The sequence below is a fragment of the Macaca nemestrina genome, chromosome 18, assembly GCF_043159975.1.
Source record: "Macaca nemestrina isolate mMacNem1 chromosome 18, mMacNem.hap1, whole genome shotgun sequence".
Classification (NCBI taxonomy): Eukaryota; Metazoa; Chordata; class Mammalia; order Primates; family Cercopithecidae; genus Macaca; species Macaca nemestrina.
This window is the reverse complement of record NC_092142.1, coordinates 7,172,916-7,195,104: the sequence shown is the minus strand read 5'-3', so window position 1 is coordinate 7,195,104 and position 22,189 is coordinate 7,172,916. Positions and strand designations below refer to the sequence as shown.

Here is a 22,189-nt window from a genome sequence, read left to right as displayed (position 1 = left end):
AATTCTCTGAATCACTTAGCTCTTGGGACTGATTAAATTGATTACTTTTCCCCCCAATTACCTGGGCTTCAAATTTATTGCTCATTTGCCTCCTTTACTTCTAAAATAAAGTTCAGATCCACATTTACAATTTGATCAAAGTCATCATGATGAATATTTGCAAGGCACTGTCAGTTGTGGTGGTGCTGATTTTTAACGACAGCCCCCTACGAATCAATAGATAATTTAATTTGAAAATGTGAAGCTGTAAACTTTAATGTTCTGTTTGGTATTTTCTTATTAATTGGAAAGATGGCTGAGTCAACTTTTAGGGAGAGAGCTAGGAAGATCTATCCATTACAGTCCAATCCTGATGGGTGTCACTGACCAGAGGCAGTGCTAAGAAGATCTATCCATTACAGTCCAATCCTGATGGGTGGCATTGACCAGAGTTAGCGCCACTCCCTGGGGCCACACACTGTTGGTGTTGGCTCCAGGTGCACTCTCTGACCCTACTCTGTGTGAAATACATGACTGCTCATCTCTGCGTCTTGCACCAAGGCTGTGCCTTGCCCTAATCTTCCTTCCCGCAATTATTTTTATAACCTAAATACAAACCTTGCAGAGAAAGGGAAAGATTGGATCTCTCTACTCTAGTACATGATTTTATTTGTCTCACCCAATTCAGTCTACTTCTTCAAGCCAGTCTACCAACACAAAACTAGATTGAATGCTAAACTGTCGAGAAGACTAACAATTCCTTCTAAAAGCATTTACTGCCTACCTTTCCACATACCATCCAGTCCACGGTGATTGCTAATATCCTTGGTATTTTATCTTATTTTGTCTTCATAACACATGCCTTTTCTAAACATTAAAATATCACCTCTTATAATAGCAAGAGTTAAAAGATAGTTAAGATGTTGAAGAATTCCATTGGCTTTAAAAACAAAAGACTGAAACCATCTTGATTCCCCTTTCACCTTCATAGATAACAGAAACATAGGTGCCAATGCTCTCCTCAACCCTTTAAAACAATTGCCTTTTTAAACCATTTACAATTTGTTTTCTGCTTAAAGACATGAGGAATTCATTACAAACTATTTAGAGAATAAATATCCAAGGAGTCAAACAAAGCGACACTTATCTTTGCGTACGTACAGATTTTTTCTTAAGAAAATATATTTCTACTGTCCTTTTATCTTTTAATGAAAATAAGATCACACTGAGTTTGGACTGCCTGAGCTATATGCTGGCCTTTTGCTGTGCCATTGACGATTCTTCCACCATATCACTATTAATGCCCTTGAAGGCTACATATTTAGAGTCTCCAAAATGGCTGATAAAAAGTATCCTCTCAAGTAATATTTGATAGATGATGAATAAATGAATGAGAATTTAACTGTAGCCTTATACCACACTTGATTTCATCACTTCCCTGTTATAAGCCATTTGGGTAATTTTCCACTGTCTTGCTATTATAAACAATCTAGTAATGAACATCCTCATAGCCACATCTTGGCACACATTCCTTATTATTTCTTTAGCATAAATTCCTCAGCATAAATTTAGTCAATGAAAGGTAATGCACTGTTATTCTATTAAAGTTGAAATTTAAGAAAAGGCAAAGACGAAGTGAAAACAAGTAATGGACCTAAATAAATCCCTACATGTTAAAAGAACAAAAGGCTCTGCCACAGAAATACTGGAACTGGAACTCATGTGCTAACAATGAAAACAGCAGCAACTGTCAGATGGACAAAAACTGAAAATACACACACACACACACACACACTCACACACACACTCACACACTCACACACACACTCACACACACACTCACACACACTCACACACACTCACACACTCACACACACTCACACACACACACACTCACACACTCACACACACACTCACACACACACTCACACACACTCACACACACTCACACACACACTCACACACACACACTCACACACACACTCTGAGAGACAGAGAGAGATGACTGACATATCAAGAAATGAAGTTGGTTGAGTAAAGAATTAATCGGAGCTGGGTGCAGTGGCTCATGCCTATAATCCCAGCACTTTGGGAGGCCAAGGCAGGCAAATCACCTAAGGTCAGGAGTTCGACACCAGCCTGGCCAACATGGTGAAACCCCGTCTCTACTAAAAATACAAAAATTAGCCAGGTGTGGTGCCATGCGCCTGTAATCCCAGCTACTCAGGAGGCTAAGCCAGAGAATCACTTGAACCCAGGAGGCGGAGGTTGCAGTGAGCTGAGATTGTGCCACCCTACTCCAGCCTGGGAGACAGAGTGAGACTCCATCTCAAAAAAAGAAAAAAAAAAAAAAGAATTGATAGGTAATATGAAACTCCACTGATTCTACTCCATTTCAACTTTCTTTTCAGTAGAATATAACCATGTTCCCTGTTTCATAACAGAAACCTTAAATGCAAGAAAGAGGTAGCCTATTCTTGTGATGATATGACCAGCTCATCATTGTCTGAAGAGATTTAAGTTCAACATCCATTTTTCTAGCTCAGAAAGCAAAATTTTTTCCGCTTTCTAAACTCTTTCCCTCCTCTCCCTGAACACATGTCACCTTCAGTCCATTAATTTTATTAGGATGAAGTTTCTTATCTAATTAGGGTAAACACATTACCCAGCGTTAAAATTTCTTTTTAAGAAATTTCTAAGAGAGGATGGTCCCTCTTAACCCTATGCTGCAAGTTTTAAAAGATCTGTAGTCAGGCTCCTTGACAATCAATATAAGCATTTAATGTAAAATGCTTTTTTTTTTCATTAAAAATTACTAAATTGGTGGTGTGTCTGGCTACTAACAGTCTGTGCTTTAAAAGTCTTAGGCATAAAATATTTGCATTATAGAATCAAACAAAGGTAGTTGCCTGGTACAGTTTGGGATGTTTTAGAGAGCATGGTTATATTCTGTTTTGAATGATATTTAAATTGCTCTAATGTATTCTAGGCTGGACGCTCACATCAATTAATCAGTGCCAAGGCTCTGTCTAACATTTTGCTACAAACTGGGTTCAATTGTAATTTGTCAACTCTAGCACCCGTTGCTATGACAAATAGCTTCGGTCTGGTTAATCTCTTGCACATAATAGCATTCTGCTACTTTGATACATCTATTATGTCGTGGTTTACATATGCTTGGGGGAACGTTTTTATTGGGACATTTTATACTAAATTATCTCTAGTTTACACTAACAAAGCAAGCAGAGGACTGATTCTGATAGTAGCTTCCCAATATCTCAACAATGCCAAGTTATCGTGGATCTCAAATCTCACGGCAAGACATTAAGAGGACAGTACCTGAAATCTGACCACACAGTTTCAAAATCATGAATCCACATTTACTGACTTGGACCATTTACTTAACTTTCTATGTCCTGATCCTTCTTATTGGTATAAAGAAGATAGTAGTTTGGACCAACTTCTTAAAGGTGTGACAGTTCAGTGTAATACAGGACAGTGTTTACCTCATTAAAAACAACAACAACAAATTAAAAAACAAGAAAACCTGGATTTTGTTGTAATTTTTAAAATCTTTTTTTACTGATGCATAATAATTGTATATATTTATGGGTTACATGTGATATTTTGATACATGCACACGACGTGTTATGATCAGGGTAATTGGGGATATCTATCACCTCAAACACTTGTCATTTCTATGTGTTGGAAACATTTCAAATCTTTTCTTCTAGCTATTTTGAAATGTACAATAAATTGTTGTTAACCATCGTCACCATACTATGCTGTGGAACACTAGAACTCACTCCTATCTAACCGTATGTTGGTACTTATTACCAACCTCCCCTCATCCTAACTTCTCCACCCTTCCCAGCCTCTGGTAACCACGATTCTACTGTCTATCCTCCAGAGATCAACATTTTTAGCTCCCATATATGAGTGAAAACATGTGATATTTGTCTTTCTGTGCTCAGCTTATTTCAGTTAACATAATGGCTTCTCTCCAGTTCCATCCATGTTGCTGTGACGAACAGCATTTCATCTTTTTTCAGGGCTGAATAGTATTCCCTTGTACATATATACCACATTTAAATCTAATCATCTCTTAAAGGACACTTAGGTTGATTTCATATATTTGCTACTGTAAATGGTGCTGCGTAAACATGGGTGTGCAGGTCCTCTGAGATACTGATTTTCTTTCCTTTGCGTAAATACCCATAGTGGGATTTTGCTGGATTTTATGGTAGTTCTACTTTTAGTTTTTTTAGAAATCTCTGTATTGTTTTCCCTATTAGCTGTGCCAATTTTCATTCCAACCAACAGTGCATAAAAGTTCTCTCTTCTCTACATCCCTGCCAGCATTTGTTATTTTTTGTCTTTTTGATAATAGTCATTCTAACTGGGATGAGATAATACCTCACTGAAGTTTTGATCTGCATTTCTCTGATAATTAGTGATGTTAAGTATTTTTTTATACCTGTTGGCCGTTTGCATGTTTGTTTGTTTTTAGTAATGTTAAGCTTTTTTTTTTTTTTTTTTTTTTTTTTTTGTATCTGTTGACTGTTTTTCTTGAGACAGAGTTTCACTCTTGTTGCCCAGGCTGGACTGCAATGGCACGATCTCAGCTCACTGCAACCTCTGCCTCCTGGATTTAAAGGATTCTCCTGCCTCAGCTTCCCAAGTAGCTGGGATTACAGGCATGTACCACCACACCTGGCTAAATTTTTTTTTTTTTTTGTATTTTTAGTAGAGACAGTTTCACCATGTTGGCCAGGCTGGTCTTGAACTCCTGACCTCACGTGATCCACCTACCTCGGCCTCCCAAAGTGTTGGGATTACAAGTGTGAGCCACTGTGCCCAGCCTGTATGTCCTCTTTTGAGAAATGTTTATTCAGATCCTTTGCCCATTTTAAAATAGGATTATTATTATTATTATTGCTATAGAGTTGACTGTGTTCTTTGTCTTATATTCTGGATATGAGTTGACAGAATAGCTTGCAAATATTTGCTCCCATTCTACAGATCCTCCCTTCCTTCCATTCGTTGTTTCCTTTGTTGTGCCAAAGCTTTTTAGTCTAATATAGTCCTATTTGTATATTTTTGTTTCTATTGCCTATGCCTTTGAAGTCTTAGATAAAATCTTTGCCCAGGCCAATGTCTTAACGCATTTTACCTATGTTTACTTCTAGTAGCTTTATAGTATCGGGTTTCAATCTTTAATGCATTTTGAGTTGATTTTTGTAGACGGTGAGAGATAGGGTCTTGTTTCATTCCTCTGCATATGGATATCCATTTTTCCCAGCACTGCTTATTGAAGAGGGTATCCTTTCCCCAATTCATATAATTTTTAAATAAACCCAGTTATATGTAAATGGTAGTACAGTATGTATTTTTTAAATGGTTGAAATTAAAGGTTGAAGACTTTTAAAGGTTTCTACTATGAATGACCAAATAAAACTTGTGAAAAGGGTTTTGCTGCCAATGGAGGTGGCCAGTTCCCAGGTGGTCACTCCCTGGGAGGCACCTCATTGTGTATTGTCATCCAAACAGGGCTGATGTGATTGCAGAAGTGGGCACTTATTGACCTCAGCTAGCAATTTGAAACTGGCTGTAAATTGTCCCTTTCGGTCTTAACACACAGGATGTTTCTACGTGGGAAAAGTGCATCGGCTGCAGTTTTCAGCAATACATTCTCAAAAAGTCAATTTCACCTTTTGGCAGCTCTGAAAGAATCCATATTACTTTAAGTATAATCGCTCCAAATAGGGGCAACAGTTAAAAGAAGGGGAGAAAAAAAAAAGAAGCCCAAAGTACAAAGGGTGACAAGTAGTTGTTTTTGAATAACAGGGAAGTCATACCACAATAAAATAATTCTGTAGTATTACCTTTATAGCAAAGTGATTAAAAGTTGTTTTTACTAAAGTTCTAATTCCTTACAGTTAAAAGAGCCACAGTACTCCACGATAAAACAATGAAACAACACAATGCCCCGCTGACTAAGAGATAAATGAAACATCAAAAATGTAGTAAATATTTCAGGTGTTCTGACAGGTTATGTTGGCATTAAAACATTCCATTTCCTGCCTATCTCTCTTATTCTCTCTTTCTCCCACCTCCAAAACAACATGCCCATATATAAAAGTGTGCTCCTGAAAAATTCAACAAGACACAACCAATGCCAAAAATTAGTGGAGGCCAATTTGTAGAGAGAAATTTTATGTGCGAATTAGTGCTGAGGAGGGAGCAGTGGGAACCCAAAGAGTGCTTTGATGTTCCTCATGAAAAAGACGAGCTGAAATTGTGGAGGAAGCACCAGGAAAGAGCTTCACTCACTAAATCTTCAACCACAGGTTTTGAAATATAATTCCCAAGATGACTTTGCTTTTACAAATAAATTTAATTCCAATTTAGGTGAAAATTTTCAGAGAGATAATTGTATCCAACACCATTTATGCAATTTGGATTGAGGATCTTGAGTTAGAGGAGAGTCAGCAATGCATTTCTGGAAATTGATCTGAAGAAACCAGGTGAACATTCTCATCTGAACCTCGGAGCATAGATCCTTTCATAGCTTGTAGCTGCCTGAGTGTTGAGTTTTGCAATCAATTTCTACTCAAAAGACAAATGCTGTCATAATACGAAGTAAAATGATACGTCTTTGTACTGTTCCAAATACTTAGGTAAAATCATGGGGGTCTTTATTTTTTTTATTCTGAAGGGTGGTATGTATACTGTATAAAACTACTCAGGAAGAGTTAAAGATAACCCAGTAAAAAGCATCCAAGTCAACACTCAGCTCCAAAAGGAGCGAGTCTCTTCTCCTTCAGTAATTAAGCATTCAAACCAGTCAACAGCTTGGTTGGAATGATTTTATGACAAATGACCGAGAGCATATCAACCATAAAACTCAGCTCGGCAAAAATCCCTCAAGCCCAGGAACTCAATCAATGTAGAGCAGGCAACAGCCTCAGCTGTGGCAGCATTCTCTCACTCCGAGTCACATAAATCCAAGGAGGGCAGAGTTGTTCTGCTAACTCTGACACAAGACACAAGCGAGGAGGAGGGCACCAGCCTTTGCGTGGGGAGACAGAAAAGGAAGGAAGGCAAGAAGTACGTTTCTTTTTCTCCCGTTTGCTCTGTTGCTGGTTCTACTTACAGGCGTTGATGAAGAGAAGAAATTGCACAGTTTCTATGAAGACAGATGTAACAAATATTCAAAGAGAAGAAGAAAACAGGCAGGGAGACATGGTATAGGAGATGAAAAGGGGACACTGGGTTATGGCAAGATGATCTTGCTGCAACTATGGTCCTGAAAGCATCCCTGAATAAAAGAATAGATATTAATGCAGGCACACGATTTTTATCTCAGTCTATGAGTTAACTATATGACTATTCACTTTTGTACCATATTTTTCCAATATTGCAGTATGCAAATTTCAAAACAGCAAAGGTGAAAGAATTTTACAGCAAACATCCGTATATCTACCACCTATATTCTACTACTGGCATTTTACTATACTTGCTTTATCCAAGCTATTTCCATCTGTCCATCTGTCTCTCCAACCATCAACCCATCTTATTTTTGGTGCATTTCAAAGTAAATTTCAGATATCATTAAAATGCCCCCTACAATTTTCAGCATACATGATGTTTACTCAAGTTGTTCAATATTCATAGTTTTTATGGCATTACCTCCTAATAATACTGTATGACCACTATGAAACAGTTAAAATCAATTTTGAAATTTGCACATTTGTATATTTTCCCTTCTCCACAGCAACCAAGTAAAATTATTACATATTCACACTGTACAAACATATTGCCAATAGGAAGATAAAAATTCTCTGGGACAACAGAGAAACTGAAATATGTGAGCAGAGAGGCTGACAGAGAACATAGAACCCTGCAAAAAAAAAAAAAAAAAAAAGACAAAGAAAAAGAAAAACTTGGAGTAGGAATAAAGTTTGAGAATTTCATAACAGGCAGGAAAGGGTGGAAGTCAAGAAGCAGTAAGGGAAAGAGGGATAGGAAAGCCTGAAATCAAGATAGGTGCACATGTTGCACGAAACTGATGCACAGAAAGGTGTGAGTGTTAGAGTTATTACCAGTATTCCAGAGCAGGGGAATGGAAGAACATTATGGCAAGATGTCATAATAAGAAGCTTAAAGAAGTTTACAAAGTTCAGTGAAGAGTATCACTCTACTCTCTAGGAATGCACTAACTCGCTTTCAAAGATGAACAAACATGGAAAGAACACAGCTTCCAGCACATAGCAAGATCCAGCGATGGAGAATGTCATATTCAATCTCTAAATTCTACAAATACTTGAAACATGGAGCCATCACTTCCTTGTGGCCAATTTCTTGCTTCATTCTCTCTACTGTTGTCATATGGACACAGCATATTAATTAGACTGAGATCACTGTATTTCATGCGATAATGTCAAACTTATTGGAGGTTTGGAGTACATCCAAATTGCATTTCAATCTATCACTTCAATGTTATAAATGACAAATCAATATTGTTAATACTTTTCCATCTTAATGTTGTCTGATGGAACAAAGCCAGCACCTCCTACAAGACATACGTAGATTACTAAGGCTATACTTTGAACATAATGGAATGCAAAACACTCGTTTTTATGGTACATGCAGGCAGTGGGTCACTGGAGTAGATGGACGCCCAGCAGGAGTTAGAGAAATTAACACCTTTCTGAAGTTGAAAGCAGTGGTAACTTGTTACTGAGTCACCTGTTCCAACTGGGATCCTATTAAAGTGCTTGATTTGAGGGCAAAGACATAAAATCTCAATTAAAAATATTGTTTGTTAAAGCCTGGACTCATGCTGGTACCCGTGGAAAATTCATATAAACCAGCAGCGCATCTCCATCTAAAATTCAATTATGTAAGTCCAAGATTGTAGCTGGTTAGAGACAGCTTTGTTATGAAAATAATAGCAAGTGGGTTACGATAATCACCCATTCTTCATGAGACCACAGGGGCAGTAAACAACTCAGGTTCAATGCCTGGAATTGCCGTCCCTAGTTTTATCCGCTTATATATTGTAAGTAGCAAGCTGATGATAACCAACGGACTCAAGAAATGAACCAATAGTATTGGCTTCCTTTGACATTTCATGCAGTCTAAGACAAGTAAAGTTCAAAACTCCCAAATCAGATGTGCGGAGGAAGTACTGTGTGTTCTACCTGTGTAGTTTTTTATCCAACTAGTGACTCTAAAATCATTTCACCTACAAGTGAGGCAAAGAGTTGCTGTACATGGACTTAGACATAGGGAGTCAGGCTGTTCAGTCATCAGGGTGCAAATGCCCCAAGAATACAGACCACCCAGGTTTAGGGAACTTCCTAGCTAGTTCCTCTTTGTCTACTAGCATGTCTTCTAAGTGCATTTTCAGTCCATTCATTTTTCTGGTAGAGGCCACTGTTATTTCTCTCCTGCACCGCTGCCAACTTCCTCCTTAGCCACCTACTCCCCATCCATTCTAGAGTCAATAAAAGGAATCTCCTAATAGTATACATAAGAGCTCAATACTCTCATCCTTAAAACTCTTCATTGTTTCTCACTGTATTTTGAATAAAATGTAAAGTAACTGAAAAGGCCACACAGGACTTGACGTTTACCTTGCTATTCAAACCTATGTCCTACCCCTCCACTGACTTCTCTGCTTAGCTTGGCCACCCTGGTCTCCTTTTAGTTCTTTCCCACATCAGGGCCTTTAAACATGTTGTTTCTGTTTCTAATGATCCTTCCCACTTTTGGCCAGTTGGGACCTTCATATCACTTAGACCTCTGCTTAAATGGGTTCTTCTCCAAGAGCCCTTCCCTGGCCCACTGATCTGAAGCAAAAACTACTGTATCTTCTACCATCACTCACTATTTCAGCTTCCTGGTTTCTTCATCACACACATCTCCTTTGGCATGTATTGTTATTATTATTTATGTTTTTCTCACTGCCACCACTGGAGTAATAATTAGTCCATGAAGGCAAGGGTGTGTCTCATACATTGCCCCATCCCCTTAACATTAGCAACAAATGACAAATGAATGAAGAATGAATGAACACCCCCAACCCAGCATAACTGCAGGTGTTTTTAACGTGGGTCGAAATGTTTCTTTTGAAATATCTCTTATGGTGATGAACAAGGAAAGTCTTTAGATACCATACTCCAGTCACCAGTTTATTTTAACATTCTTCCATCTCTGATAAACTGCTGGTGACAGTGTATCAAGAAACATATGTCAAGAAATACTACATTTGAATTTAAAAAGGGTGTTTTGGTAGACTGAAAACATAATTTACTCCTGAGCCACCCTGGTTTCAGCTTCTGCTGCTATTTTAAGCCCAGTTGCAATTAAGTGCCTAAATACCATAATAAGGCATCCATCACCAAGCTCCTCTCTCTGACCCATTATTAAAACTAAGAAGTGCTGTGAGGCTATGAGAATGATTCAATACAAATGACTTAACAGCTATTGATGAATTTACCTTTAACAAATGCCCTCCGGTAGAGCCCACGATTCAATAGGTTTTGCTATTTCTTTTTCCTTCTCCTACATCCCATTTTGCTCTCTCCGGCACACCACTCAATGCAAATACAACAGCTGCAGTTCTGACAGTAACAGAAAGATCATAACCCTGTACACCTCGACTGAAATCTTAATGTTAGCCCCTGGTTGATAGCTACATCAATTTCAAAGATGTCCTTCCACCCCAAGACTGCTAGAGAGAAAAATTCATAAAACTCTGAGAGTACCATCTTTTCATTTGTGTGCCAACTAACTCTGAACACCCTGACACAGTCAGCTTGGCCCTTATTATATTCTGAGGATGTAGAGATGGAGAAGTCTTTCAGAAATGTGCTTCCTGCTGACTATTATTCCAAGGGAGACAGAAAGCAAGAGGAAATAAAAACATTTTACATCGCATTCTTCAGTGATTTTAATCATAAGGCTGCTCTGTTGACACTGAAAAACTTTCCAACTCGCTGTTATTCTTAAGCAAGAATCCGTGCACTGCAATCCTTTGGGCTTATTATTCACTGAGGTCACTAAGATTTGTTACCCCTGATGTACTGATTAGGAGAGACACTCCGGGAGATGAAGAATGTATATGAGGTCAATAAACGGTGCAATGAATGAAAAGAGAAGGAGCTCCGAAATCAGCATGGCTGCCTGCTGGGTATGTACTCAAAGGCAGGTTAGTTCAAATCCCCTGAACCTCAGTATCCTTATCTGGAAACTGGGGAAAATATAAATTCTACCTCCCAGGACGGTTATGAGTCTAAAGTGCCTCAGTGACCATAACAGCAAGAACCAGGATCCATCACATGCCTCCTTAGGGGAACGATGGTGGCACTTATGTGCTGAGCGCTTACTTTGAACCAGGCACCGTGCGGAATGCATCCGTCCTGTGTGCATCTGTTCTCTCATTTAATTGGGTTGATGCCATTACTGAATTTCTGCACCAATGAGGAATCCAGGCTCAGATGGGACAGACAACTTGTCTAAACACGATCCTGCCTAGAAGGCATAGCAGAGCAGGATCCAAACCCAGAACTGTCGGAGACTACAACTTTTTCTCTCGAATGCCACCTGGCCTTCCTAGTAGTTGCTCAGTGAATGTTAGTTTCCAATACTTTTCACTCAACTGTGGACAGAAATATCAGTCATTTTATGTATATCCAGATTGGCTCCTCCTGTCATTTAATTCCATGATTTTTAATTCTTCTTTCAAAAACATTTTTATTTTATAAATTATTAGAGAGCTTTCTAGCAAAAAACAGAAAACCTGCTAGACAAATTCTAAAAGAACCATAACACCAATTTTATGGGGTCTATGTTCTTCCTTAGACAAAGACCTTATCAGTCTTGCTCATTGCTGAAATTCTAGCATCTAGAAGGTATTCAATAAAATCTTATAGAATGAAAGGTAAAAATAATTAATCATAACCTCTGAGAATTCATCATACATCTAAGCCAAGTTTGAATTCTATATACTCCACATAACTTCTGTTCACACATACATAACAAGTTCAAATTCTATATACTCCAAATAATTCGGTGTTTTGTTTGTTTGAGACAGGGTGTTGCCTTGTTGCTAAGGCTGGAGTGCAGTGGTGTAATTATAACTCACAACAGCCTCGAACTTCTGGGCTCACGTGATCCTCCCACTTCGGCCTCCCAAGTAGCTGGGACTACAAATGCATGCCATCATGGCTAGCTAATATTTTATCTTTATTTTTTGGAGAGACAGGGTCTTGTTATATTGCCCAGGTTGGTCTTGAACTCCTGAGCTTATGCAATCCTTGTGCCTCAGCCTCCCAAAGTGTTGGGATTATAGGCGTGAGCCACAGTGCCCAGCCCAAATAATTTGTGCTCATACATACATACATATGTATATAGTTATGTGTGTGTGTGTGTGTGTGTGTGTGTGTGTGTGTGTAGAAAGAGAAACAGAAAAGAAGGCTGGGTCTGTATAACTCTGGTATTTATGCACAGCGTGGTACTGAACCTATAATGGTACCCAATTAAATATGCATTTATTGCCTAATTGAGATGCTAGTAAATCATGCCATAAATAACATTGGGAAAAAAATGATCCTACCAGATAATAATTACATATACAATTTCAGTTAACACAAAAAAGTATCAGTAAAATGATTCCATAAATAATGGTGTCCCTATTGATGAAAAATCCTTCATATCACACAACCTAAGCCTTCTATAACATGTGCATTTCAAAAGAGAAAGGATGTAGAAAACACAGCCCAATCCTCATGACGCTGAAGTTGATAGCGCATTGTGCTTTCTACCAGTTTTACAATGGTGAAGCCATAAGGTGTGGATTGCCTATGAAAGTTTTATGTCAGAAAAATGACTCTGGATGGCGGGTAGGGACTGAGGATAAGTCACAATTCAGCTATCTATAAGCACGTAGACTCACAGCTCCCAGGAATCTCTTTGTATGAGTTGCTGTCCATGAAGTGGATGGTGCCCAGAAGACGTATTTCTGCTTGTACAAAAAAGGCAGCAATCAGAAGGACACAGTAGGGATGGTGTGGGACAGCAACTTTGTCTTTTTTTATACGAGAGACAATATCTGAGATGTTTAAAGAGAGGAGCCAGAGCAGATACTAAAAATACCACTTTTAATAGAGATTATGTCAATACTGCCCAACAGGCTTCTTACATATCCCAGGTGACAAGAAGTAAACGAGTAAGATATATATATATATATATATATATATTTTTTTTTTTTTTTCTTTTTGAGACGGAGTCTCGCTCAGTCACCCAGTCTGGAATGCAATGGTGCGATCTCGGCTCACTATGACCTCCACCTCCTGGGTTGAAGCAATTCTCCTGCCTCAGCCTCTTAAGTAGCTGGGATTATAGGTACACACCACCACGCCTGGCTAATTTTTATATTTTCAGTAGAGACGGGGTTTCACCATGTTGTTCAGGCTGGTCTCGAACTCCTGACCTTATGATCTGCCCACCTTGGCCTCCCAAAGTGCTGGGATTATAGGTGTGAGCCACTGCTCCTGGCCAACCAGTAAGATAATTTAAGGATCTCCCATTTGGCATGGTATAGGGACCTGCTAGGGTACTGTGAGGCATTCTGCAGAGGTCTGCTAGGACTTTGGTAGGCTAACACCTCAGTAAGCTGTGGTGAGGGGATATCTGCACAGTAGTAAAGCTCCACAAGAGACATGAGATTTTAGTTTGAGCCCAAGTGAGACACCTGCTAGAGTCTCCCAAAATACTGAGAAGACTGCTAGGAGATGGAGTTTCTATGAACTGGACATCAACATTTGGCTTGTTATGCTTAATAAAATCTCACATTCCTATAACAGACTTGGGATCACTAGCAACCTTTGGATTATAAATATATCTTGATTATTGTATATTTGTATCAATATTTCACTTTTGATTATTGTATACTTGTATCAATACTTCACTTTTCTACCCTATGTAAACTTTCAATTAATTGGTAATAGTTAAGGATTAATAAGACAACAATACCACTTTTTTTTTTTTTTTTTCTGACACCTGTGTCTCACTCATCACCCAGGCTGGAGTGCAGCGGCACAATCACGGGTCACTACAGCCTCAACTTCCCAGGTTCAGGCGATCCCCCCACTTCAGCCTCCCAAGTAGCTGGGGACTGCAGACATGTGCCACCATGCCCTGCAAATTTTTGTATTTTTTGTAGATATGAGGCTTTGCCATGTTGCATACGCTGGTCTTGAACTCCTGGGCTCAAGCGATCCAACTGTCTCATCTTCCCATAGTGCTGAGATTACAGGTTTGAGCCACTATGCCCAGTGCACCACTTTCTTCATTACTGTAGCTTTCCATTAAGTCTGGAAATCACACAGGATTCATCTTCCCAAATTTTTCTTTTCAATGATATTTTGGCCACTCTAGTTCATTTCCATTTCCATATGAATTTTAGAATACATTTGGCAGTTTTTATTTAAAAAAAAAAAAAAAAAAGGCCTGCTGGCCTTTCACAAATTGATTTTCAAATGTTAAGGGATCTTTGCAATCCTAAAACAAAATCTGCTTATTCTTGATATAGTATCCTTTTCACGTATCAATAGATTTTATTTGCTTGTTGTTTTAGAATTTTCACATAGGTATTCATGAGGAAGACTAGTCTGCAGTTTCGGGAGGGTTTTCTTGTGAATTTTTTTCCTGGTTTTGGTATTACAGTCATGGTTGCCTCATAGAATGGATTGGGAAACATAGCTTCCTTTTCCATTTTCTGAAAGAAATGTTTTGTAAAGTTTACTAGCAAAGTCATCTGGGCCTGGAATCTTCTTAGTGGGAAGATTTTTAACTCCAGATTTAATTTATTTGATATATATCAGGAAATTCAGATGATCTGTTTCTTCTTGAGTGAGCGTTCTTAGATCTCTTTCAAGGAATTTACCCATTTCGCCCTTAAACCTTAATATCATGAAACAAGGTTGTTCATATTATTATCTTATTATTCTTTTTTTTTTTTTTTTTTTTTTTGAGACGGAGTCTCGCTCTGTCGCCCAGGCTGGAGTGCAGTGGCGCGATCTCAGCTCACTGCAAGCTCCGCCACCCGGGTTCACGCCATTCTCCTGTCTCAACCTCCCGTAGCTGGGACTACAGGCGCCGCCACCTCGCCCGGCTAGTTTTTTGTATTTTTAGTAGAGACGGGGTTTCACCGTGTTAGCCAGGATGGTCTCGATCTCCTGACCTCGTGATCCGCCCTCCTCGGCCTCCCAAAGTGCTGGGATTACAGGCGTGAGCCACCGCGCCCGGCCCTTATTATTCTTTTAACACCTTTAGAATCTGTAGTGATGTCTCCTCTTTCTATACTAGTATTGGTAATTTGTATCTTCTCCCTAACTTTACTAAGCCTGGCTAAAGGTGTATTTATTGATTTTATTAATTTTCTCAAAAAATCAGCTTTTGGTTTCAAAGATTTCCTCCAATTTTGGCCTGCTACCCATTTTATTGATTTCAACTCTGATCTTTATTATTTCCTATCTTCTACTTAACTTAATTCACCTTCTTTATCTATTTTTCTAAGGCAGAAGATAAAGTAAGTGATTTAAGACCATTTTTCCCTATCCTAATATGGATATTTAATGCTATGAATTTCTCTTCAAGCATTGTTTAGTAACACTACACAAAATCTGATATGTCATATGTATATTTTTGTTCAGGTCACTGTTTATTTTGATTTCCCTTTAGATTTCCTCTTTGATCCATAGGTTATTTATTAAAGTGTGGCTTATTTTCCAAGTGTTTAGACATTTTCATTTTCATTTTATATTTCTGTCATTTACTTCTAGTTTGATTCCACTGTGGTTGGAGAAATAACTTCAATTATCTTAAATTTCTTGATTAAAAAAATAGTCCAGTCCAGAATAGCTCTTTTATTGGTAATGCTTCCTTATGTAGTTGAAATTAACATGTATCCTGCTATTTTAGGATAGAGGGTTCTATAGTCACTAATTAAGGCAAGTTAGTTAATACTACTATTCAGATATTTAATAATTTTCTAGCTATTTATTCTGTCCATTATTGAGAGACTAGCACTGAAATCTTTGGCTATTTCTCCTTGCAATTCCATCAGTTTTTGTTTCATATGTTTTAAAGCTGAAGTGCATAAATATTTAATGTCTTCTTGATTAAGTCACCTTTTCTATTATGAAATTACCTTCTTTATCCCTGATGTATTTTTCTCTAGAATGTATTTGTGTGATATCAATATAGTTACTTCAGTATTCTTTAGATTAGTGATAGCATTCTGTATCTTTATCCTTTTTTTTTAAGGAAAAAAATTACACTTTGTTTAAACATGCAAATATACCACGTGTTTTATATATTGAAAAGATAACATTGACAAAATTAAATCACAAATGAAAAACTGGGAAATTATTTACTGCATATACCATAGATGAATGGTTAATATCCTTAATTAATATACAGGAAAATGTGTTACAAATAATCAGAAATAAATGAACTTGAATTTTAAATAGTAAAAACACATGGACAAAAAAATAACAATGAACATTTATTTATTCCTTTTTCTTCTTTCTTTCCTTTTTTTTTTTTTTTTTTTTTTTTTTTTTAAGACAGGGTCTTGCTTTCTCCTGAGTGCAGTGGAGTGCAGGCTGGAGTACAGTGGTGTGATCACAGCTCAGTGCAGCCTCAGCCTCCCAGGCTCAAGTGATCCTCACACCTCAGCCTCCCAAGTAGCTGGGACTACAGACATGCACCACCGTGCTCAGTTAAATTTTTAAATTTTTTGTAGAGATGGGGCCTTGTCAGGTTGCCCAGGTTGGTCTCAAACTCCCGGGCTCAAGGGATCCTCCTGCTTCAGCCTCCCAAAGTGCTGGGATTACAGGTGTGTACTACCATTTATCCTCATTAACATATTTGTGTCTTTATATTTAAAGTGTGTTTCTTATAACACAGCCTATAATTTGATCTTATTTTTATTAACTGACAATCCCTGCCTTTGAACTGAGTATATTTAGAACATTAATATTTAATGTGTTTGATAGAATTAGGTTTAAACCTATAATCTATTGGTTTTTTTATTTGTCCCAACTTTCCCTTTTCCTCTTTTTTCTGTCTTCTTTTGGAGTAATTGAAAATTTTTATTATTCTATTTCCTTTGCTGGCTTATTAGCTATAACTCTGCATTTCATCTTTTTAGTGGAAGCTTTAGGGTTTACAGTAACACTATAAAAGGGAAATCTTTATAACTTTGTATTTTGAAAATATTACAAATTCACAGACAGTTTTAAAGATAGAGAGGTCCTGTTTCCCTATCCTGCTGGTGACATTAGTAACCCATTTGTTACATCTTATGAAACTACATCATATTGTACTATACGATATTGACATTGATATAGTGTGTTCGTATAATTTTATGCCCTTTTATTACATGTCTAAATTTCTGTAACCACCACCACAATCCAGATACAGAACTAATTCACTGGAGATTTCTCCTTCATGCTGTACATTTATAGTTCTACCCATCTTTTTTTCTCCCACCATACTAGCAACAACCACCATATCTTTATACTTTTCTCATGGTGAAAGCGTTATGTAAATAAATAAAATCGTATAGTCTATACCTTTTGAGATTGTTTTTTCATTCAACAGTATGCCCTTGAGATTCATCCCAGGTGTTATGTATATCGATAGTTCATGAAGTTTTTATTGCTGAATAGTTCCCATTACTGGTATCTCATAGTTTCTTTAACCATTCACCTACTGTAGATATTTTAGTTGTTTCTAGTTTTTGACTCATAAATAAAACTGCTGACAATAATTGTGTTTAGGTTTCTGGGGTTTTCTGTGGACATTAACTTTCATTTCTCTGGGATAAATGTCCAGAAATGTGATTGTTGACTCATTGGTAAATGTCTATTTATTTTCTTTAAGAAACTACAAAAGTATTTGCCAGAAGAGTTGTGTCATTTGACATTCCCATAATCAATGTATGAGAGATGCACTTTTTATGCATCCTTGTAAACATTTGATATTGTTTCTATCTTAAATTTTATCTGTTCTAACATGTGTGTAATGATATCTTATTATAGTCTTAATCTGCATTTCCCTAACAGCCAGTAATGTCGAATTCTTTCCATGTTCTTAATTTCTTCCATATATCCTCTTTGGTAAAATATTTCTTCAAGTCATTTTTAAAAATTTTCTAAATGGATTGGTTTTTACTCTTTGACATTCTAAAATTGACAATAATTGTATATAATTATCACGTCCAACATGATGTTTTGAAAAATGTACACACTGTAGAATGGCTAACTGAAGTTAATTAACATATGCAGAACCACACACACTTATTTTTGTGGTAAAAACATTTCAAATCTACTTTGTTAATGATTTTCAAGGATACGATACAGAATTATTAACTACAGTCAGTCACTATGTTGTACAATTGATCTATTGAACTTATTCCTCCTATCTAACTAAAACTTTGTATCCTTTGACAAACATTTCTTTACCCTTCCAGTTTCTGGTAACCACCATTTTACTTCTTTATAAATTTGTAGATATTAGTCCTTTATTAGATATGAAATTTGCAAAATTTGCAAAATTTGCAAAATTTGCAAAATTTGCAAAATTTGCAAAATTTGCAAAATTTTATTAGATATGAAATTTGCAAAATTTTCTTCCACATTATAGCTTTTCTTTCCAGTATCTTAACAGGATTGTTCAGAGACTACATCTTTAATCTTTTTTTTTTTTAAACTGAGTCTCACTCTGTCGCCCAGGCTAGAGTGCAGGGGCACGATCTCAGCTCACTGCAACCTCCACCTCCCTGGTTCAAGCGATTGTCCTGCCTCAGCCTCCCAAGTAGCTGGGATTACAGGCATGCATTACCACGCCTAGCTAACTTTTGTATTTTCAGTAAAGACTGGTTTTCGCCATGTTGGCCAGGCTGGTCTCGAGCTCCTGACCTCAGGTTATCCACCTGCCTCGGCCTCCCAAAGTGCTGGTATTACAGGCGTGAGCCACCATGTCCAGCCAAATTTTAATGAAGTCCAATTTATCATTTTTTTTATTTTATAGACCCTTGGTGGCATGTCACCAAGCTCTAGGTTTGAAAGATATTTTTCCTATAGGATTGCCTGAAAGTTGTACAGTTTTATGTTTTCAATTTAACCTGTGATCCATTTTGAGCTAATTTTTATGAGATGTGAAGTTTAGGTCAGGATTATTTATTATTATTATTTTACCTATGAATAGCCGATTGTTCCAGCACCATTGGTGTAAAGACTGTCCTTCCTCCATTAAATTGCTTTTGCATTATCAGCAAAAATCAGTTGGTCATAGTTGCCTGGGGCTATTTCTGTGTCTTCTCTTCCCTTCCATTGATTTAGGTATCTACATCTGAGCAAACACCATGTAGTGAGGATGACTGGAGTTACATAATGTCTTGAAACCAGGTACATTGATTTGTCCCACCTGATTTTTCTTTTTCAAAACTGTGTTAACTATTCTAGCTTCTTTGCTTTTCTATTCACATTTTGAGATAATCTTCTCTATATTTATTTTTAAAAGCTCTGCTGATATTTTGAAATTACTGCATTAAATCTGTGTGTCAATTTGAGCAGAAATGGCATCTTTACACAGTGGAGTCTTTCAATCCATGAAAACACTATGCTTTTCCATCCATTTCCATCTTGGCCTTTTTCATCAGCATTTGATAATTTTCAGCATACAAGTCCTGTCAGATGCACACCTAAGGATTTCCCTTTTTTCTGTGTGATTAAAATGGTATTGTATTTTAAGTTGTTTTTATGTGTTTACTGCAAGAAATTTAGAAATTGCTTTTCGCAATGCGATTTCATATCCTGCGACTTTGGTGAGCTAACTTGTTGGTCCACAAAATGTGTGCAGGTTTTGCATTTTTGGGGTTTTCTATATAACCATGCAATCCACAAATAAGGATAGTTTTATTTCTTTATTTTAACCTGTATGCCTTTTATTTACATTTCTTGTCTTATTGCACTGTTTAGAAATTCCTTACTATGTTGAATAGAGGTGGTGTCTTGTTCTTATATTTAAGGGGAAATCATTCATTTGTACCATTACACACAATATTACATGTAGGTTTCTTGCACATGTCCTTTATCGAATTAATAAAACTGCTATCTATTCTTATTTTTTCTGAGAGTTCTGGCTGTGTATCAATTTTTTCAAACTTTTTCCTGCATCAACTAATGTGAGCATGTGATTTTTCTTCTTTAACCTACCAGTATAGTGAATAACATCAATTGATTTTCAAATACTGAATTAGTATTGCATTACTGGACTATTCCTCATTAGGTTGGGGTGCATAAATCTTTTTGTATATTGCTAGATTCTATTTAAAAATATTTTAAATAGTGTAAATTCTATATTGGGGATATTGCTTTGTAGTTTTCTTGTTTCTTTTGTTACTTTCTTTGTCTGGCTTTGTGATCAGAGTATAATGGTTTCATAAAATAAAGTCGAATGTGTGCCACCACCTTCTATTTTTAAGACAAAGCCTCGGTCTGTTGCCCAGGCAGGAGTGCAGTGGTGCAATCTTGGCTCACTGCAACCTCCGCATCCTGGGTTCAAGCAATTCCCCTGCCTCAGCCTCCCGAGTAGCTGGCATTACAGGTGCCCACCATCATGCCTAGCTAATTTTTGCATTTTTAGTACAGATGAGGTTTCACCATGTTGGCCAGGCGGGTCTTGAACTCCTGACCTCAAGTGATCCGCCCACCTCGGCCTCCCAGAGTGCTGGCAATACAGGCGTAAGTCACCGCACCTGGCCCACCTTCTATTTTCTAAAAAATATTTTGTAGAATTGGTATTAAATGTTTTAAAAATATGGGTAGAATTCTCCAATGAAGCCATTTAGACCTGGAGATTCCCTTGCCAGGGGCAGGGGGTGGAGGGGCGTTAAATTACGAATTCAATTTCCTTAATAGTTATAGGGTTATTCAAATTATCTATTGTATATTGGGTGAACTGTAGTTTGTGCTTTTCAAGGGAATTGGTTTAAGTTGTCAAATGCGTAAGTGCAGAGTTGTTAGGAGTAGTCTCTTATTATCCTTTTAATGTCTGCAGGGTCTATAGTAATATTCTTGGCTTCTTTCCTCATATTGTTAATTATTCCCTTCTTTTTTTTTTTTTTTTCTATCATCCTTACTAGAAGTTTGCCATTTTCTTCTATATTTTTTAAAGAACTAGCATTTCTCTATTGTTTTTCTGTTTTCAATTTCATTGACTTTTGCTCCAATTTTTATTATTTCCACTCTGCTGCTTGCTTTGGGTTTATTTAACTCTTCTTTCCCTGTTTTTATTTGAAGTGGGAGCTTATATTATTGATTTTAGAATTGTCATTTTTAAATTGAAAGCATTTAGGGCTATACATTTCCCTCTAAGGACTGCTTTAGCTGTGTCACACAAATTTTTATACATTGTACGTTTATTTTCATTAAGTTCAATGTCATTTTTAAAATGTATTATGAGACTTCATTTTCAACTCATGGATGACCAAGAAGTTTACTGTTTATCTTCCAAGTGTTTGAGATTTTTTCCTGTTCTCTTTATGTTATTAATTTCTGGTTTGATTCTACTGTTGTCAGAGAGCACACTCCAAGATTTCACTGTCTTTACATTTGCTGACATTTATTTTATGGCCTAGGACATGGTCTCTCAAGGTATATGCTCTATGGGCTCCTTAAAAGAATTTGTATTCTGCTGTTTTGGGGTAAAGTGTTCTGTAATTGTTGATGACATCCTGTTGGTTGATGGTGGTGAGTTCTCCTCTATCCTTCCTTACATCCTATATGGTCATTCTATAACTTGTTGCAAGATGGATGTTTAGGTTTACAATTATAATTGTGGGTTCATATATTTGTTTTTCTTTCCATTATATATGTTTTTGCTTCACAGATTTTACAGCTCTTTTATTTGATGCAAACACATTTAGAATTCCTATAAATACTCTCCTGGGTTCTTACTCTCCTCTCTGGTGCTCTATCCTCAGAATGACAGGTACCTTGGTCCCTGGACCCTCAGTTCCACTTCCTCAATACAGGGAGTACTGCAGGCTTCACCTGAGTTCCCCTCCTCTCCTCATGGAAACGCTTAAGGCAGTAAGCTGGGGCAATGAAAGGACTCACCTCCTTGG

General features: G+C 37.3%; 1 protein-coding gene and 1 non-coding gene across 2 annotated transcripts in view; both read right to left on the bottom strand.

The window, feature by feature from the left end:
* LOC105467818 (RNA binding fox-1 homolog 1) overlaps positions 1-22,189 on the bottom strand; it is a 2,482,591-nt gene that overhangs the window by 947,787 nt on the left and 1,512,615 nt on the right.
* Positions 11,761-11,822, bottom strand: LOC112424288 (U7 small nuclear RNA). The gene has a single exon (XR_003015023.1). It is a non-coding gene; the product is annotated as a U7 small nuclear RNA (small nuclear RNA).